A 5,000-nucleotide genomic window follows, 5' to 3' on the forward strand; every position below is an offset into this window, starting at 1 on the left:
CTCTGCGCGATGTACAAAGCCCAACAGGAACCTCGTATCGGCTGCCGAGCCGGAGCTTGAACAACTTGGACTTTCACCTCTAATTTATATCAACTCACCACTCCCCGAGGGATCCGCAGAATTGCTTCTGGGTCCCGTATCGTTATTGCGATTCGTTTTTGCATTACACTACATTGAACTATTCCAACTTGTTTATCCGCATGGCGAACATTTGCTGCATAGAACATTTAAGTTCCACTTCGCTCTCCCCTACGTGGGTCTGAGCTTCGCTCTCAGGAAAAAATATGCCACATTTGGTAGGGAGACCCGGTTTCATCACGCTTTGTGCCCTGCACCATATATACCCTCATAAATTTATTCATTGGATTAGATCCAAGGAACACCAGATCATGCACCACTACCCATAATAGCTCATCGAGCTTAGCGTGAATCCTTCGGGTTTCCCTAAGAAGTTCGATTGGTCTTGCAGAGTTTAAAAACAACGAAGCTTAGTTTCAAGCAATGGTTAATATACGCGTATTCAAAACCCTTAGCTGTTACAACTTTTTACTAGAAACCATCACGACGAAGTCTTTGGGTCCGTAGACCCGTGATGTACTGCTCCAGGAACGTTTTGATAGGGTGGAAGCTCAAAATCATAGGTTAAAATCATCGGCAGAGCCCACCAGACACCACTTTTGCTTCATTAGTTCGGACTATAGGCATACGACGATTTTTATCGCGGAGGGGACGTATGACCCAAACGGGGGCTTAATGACCCACTGCCACTGCAAACCATGCTCCTACGACTAAATAGAGGTAAAACTACGATTTGGTGCAATCTTCATGTTTGACCTCGTAGCAAGGTACCCTCCCTATAGTAGGCAATGAACAAATGATCATAATCCCAGGAGGGCAAAAATGGGAACCCGAAAGGAAAGCGCTGTTGGCGCGCCTAAGCTACTGGCCCGTAGAGTAAAATGGTACCCCAACAAAGTTGTCGATTGACATTCTGATTGCACTTTTCATCATCTAGGGTGCGTTCCTTACACGTTTTGAGGTGTTTTAGCGAAAAACATGTTTTGAGCCACACGAGCTCTCCGGCCCGTTCGGTGCACATTTTTGAAAAAAGCTAGGGAGCTGCCCCTAGGTTCGGGGTGTCACAAAATATTGAAAAGTGGTCAAAAACCGCTATCCAGAATCGGATGTAGAATCATTAGACGAACTTAAAATTGTTCTACGACCAATGTCTGCGACGTTTAGTATTCAAGATATGGCCCGCCCTAGGTCTGACCTTGCATTTTCGTGAAAATTTAAAGCATGGCCATAGGGACGGGTAAAATAGCTATTTTGAAGCAAAACCCGTATGACTTTAAATGGCCATAACTTTTGAAAAACAAGAGCTAGGTTGCGTTCCTTACACGTTTTGAGGTGTTTTAGCGAAAAACATGTTTTGAGCCACACGAGCTCTCCGGCCCGTTCGGTGCACATTTTTGAAAAAGCTAGGAGCTGCCCCTAGGTTCGGGGTGTCACAAAATATTGAAAAGTGGTCAAAAACCGCTATCCAGAATCGGATGTAGAATCATTAGACGAACTTAAAATTGTTCTACGACCAATGTCTGCGACGTTTAGTATTCAAGATATGGCCCGCCCTAGGTCTGACCTGGCATTTTCGTGAAAATTTAAAGCATGGCCATAGGGACGGGTAAAATTGCTATTTTGAAGCAAAAACCCGTCTGACTTTAAATGGCCATAACTTTTGAAAAACAAGAGCTAGGGTGCGTTCCTTACACGTTTTGAGGTGTTTTAGCGAAAAACATGTTTTGAGCCACACGAGCTCTCCGGCCCGTTCGGTGCACATTTTGAAAAAAGCTAGGAGCTGCCCCTAGGTTCGGGGTGTCACAAAATATTGAAAAGTGGTCAAAAACCGCTATCCAGAATCGGATGTAGAATCATTAGACGAACTTAAAATTGTTCTACGACCAATGTCTGCGACGTTTAGTATTCAAGATATGGCCCGCCCTAGGTCTGACCTGGCATTTTCGTGAAAATTTAAAGCATGGCCATAGGGACGGGTAAAATTGCTATTTTGAAGCAAAAACCCGTCTGACTTTAAATGGCCATAACTTTTGAAAAACAAGAGCTAGGGTGCGTTCCTTACACGTTTTGAGGTGTTTTAGCGAAAAACATGTTTTGAGCCACACGAGCTCTCCGGCCCGTTCGGTGCACATTTTTGAAAAAAGCTAGGGAGCTGCCCCTAGGTTCGGGGTGTCACAAAATATTGAAAAGTGGTCAAAAAACCGCTATCCAGAATCGGATGTAGAATCATTAGACGAACTTAAAATTGCTCTACAACCCCCAGTCCGACGCCTCGTATTCGAGATATAGCACTTTGTAGGTCTGACCGAGCAATTTTGTACTGAAATGTATGGCGGACATGTTATTCATTAAACAACATTAACTTGCATCGTGCCCTACTTCATCGGCACAGCTACTATCGACTATCTATTGTTGAAATGGATTGAGTTTGACCATTTTAGCTCTTTTCTTATGCCGTGCACCAACAGTGTGTACCGATCAGGGAAAGTACACTACTTACGCGTTCATGGATGTATATGTTGGTACAAGTTGCCGGTCGGAATAGCAGTGCACCAAAACTGTGTACCGATCAGGAAAGTACAAGACGGAGGGCGCAGCCCGAGCGTACGCGTTCATAGATGTCCATGTTGGTACAACCTACATGTACGTACCTTGTTTTTGTATCAAAAGTTCCAATAAAGTGTTTGTATGCTTAAAATGCTTATCTCAACCGGTCACCTTTTGGCCTGCCCTTTTATAGACAGAAACCTAGAACGATACTCGCGATGTTTGTGTTTTTCCATTCGCCCGGGACGACGAAATGAGCTCTGTGCACATCGTGCAGAAAACTGTCTCCTCCTCGTATGTTTTGTCCCTCCACGCATATAATCACCCACATTTGTGTTCAACACGGACGGCGCAGCCCGAGCGAACGCGTTAATGTTTATGTTTGTGCACACTAAAGTTACAATCCTAGGATTTGGTTATTGCGTCGCAGTGCCCGACCGTCGCGGACACCATTCTTGGACAAAAGTCCAAGTACGTAGAGTACATTCCCTAGGTATGTGCCCGTTCGTGACTTTCGTTGCGTGCTTACAGACACGCTTGGGTATGTTTACCATACAAGGTTTACTAGGAAAACCTGGGAAGGACGCTTGCCCTCCCGTCGCGGACACCATTCTTGGAAAGAAGTCCTGGTACTTAGCGTTCTTTAATGTACTTGATCAGTTTGTATTGCAATTGCTTTGTGCCATTGACTTTTGCTAATGCTCACTAAGGGGTGTTCGTTTGCGATGTGTATGATAAGCAACTGTCTATTCTTACCAGCAGTTAATCAACACTTTTCACCCAAATCATAGGAACGTAGAGTACTTTCCCTGATCGGTACACAATTTTGGTGCACCTCTAACTTCGCCAGCACTTTATCGTTACGTTTTGTGCACAACCTTGGGACATGGTGTAAGTTTCATCATTGTTATGTTTGATTCGGTTTATTATGATTGAAAAATACGCTACGTCCAAGAAATCTGAACTCGAATACTTTTGCCACGTTGCGCAAAAAGCTACTGAGCAACTCCTAGCCGTTTACCGATTTATAATTTAATTTTCGTTATTAGTTTTAAAAATACGCTAAGTCCCAAAAATCTGAACTCGAATACTTTTTCTATGTGCCGCCAAAAGCTACTGAGCAACTCCTAGCCGTTTACCGATTTAAAATTTAATTTTCGTTATTAGTTTTAAAAATACGCTAAGTCCCAAAAATCTGAACTCGAATACTTTTTCTATGTGCCGCTAAAAGCTACTGAGCAACGCCTAGGTTGGTACATTTCTGGTACATGGAGTGTATGCGTGCAGGCGTACTGCCGTGCTGGACTGGAAAATCGCACTTGCTACTAGAACGTAGAGTAATTCCCTAGATAGGTGCTTTTGCATGCCTCTGTTCGACGTCCATGCAACTTGGAACGTGCGACACACGTAGCTAGGCTTCCCATACATATTCCCTAGGGTAGCACCAAATTGCACACTTTCAGGGGTATATTTTGGTACGGTGTACTGTGCATGGTACAAGTATCATTAGCTCGTGCAATTTATTTTGCATCAAGTTGCGATTGCTGGTGCGTCGAGATAGGAGTGTTTCGCGACTTTTGCCAAGCTTTGGTGCCATTTGGTGAATAATTAATGTTCTAGCCACAATAAACGTGCCACATAATGCCAATAACGAAAACGCCATTTTCAAGGGACTTCCAGTCAAAATGTTTGCAATCAGCGCTTTCCTGTCGAGTTCAGGATTTGGGACTGAGCGATTTTTTCACGATCCAATCAAACGACCAGTTCGTGAATAAACAATTCATACAACAGTACATCCCTTCAAAGTAGAAAAAGCCGAATGCTAGGGAGCTCCAGTCAAAAACGTTGTCATTGGCGCTTTCTTCTCGAGTTCAGGATTTGGGACTTAGCGTTTTTTCACGATCCAGCCAAAAGACCAGATCGTGAAATAAACAATTAACACAACTGTACTAGTACATCCCTTCAACTGAAGCAAGCGCACCATACATGACCCGTACGCTAATCATCCAAGCACATGACACGTCAACTAAGTCAACACATAATACAACTTGGAAAACTAACGGGTAAGTAGGTCATCTCGTACACGACGACACACCGACCAAACCAGGTCAACACGTCACATGCACAAGACATCCTACTACCAAGGCCGACCACCTCGACACACGACCTGTTAACCGAACATGGTCAACACCATCATGTGCAAGGCAACCGGGCCAAACGGGTCAACTTATACAACTTGTAACGAGCATGTGTAAGCTTACTGGTGTGGTCCGCACGGTCCTCACATCAAGACAATCAAGTCGAGAACGAGGCACGCCGACAAGCTCATTAGTGTTAAGTGTCCTTCTCCATCCTATGTCAAGTCACTCGTCTGA

The sequence above is a fragment of the Anopheles arabiensis genome (genome assembly GCF_016920715.1).
Source record: "Anopheles arabiensis isolate DONGOLA chromosome X unlocalized genomic scaffold, AaraD3 X_pericentromeric_contig0005, whole genome shotgun sequence".
In the NCBI taxonomy this organism is placed as follows: domain Eukaryota; kingdom Metazoa; phylum Arthropoda; class Insecta; order Diptera; family Culicidae; genus Anopheles; species Anopheles arabiensis.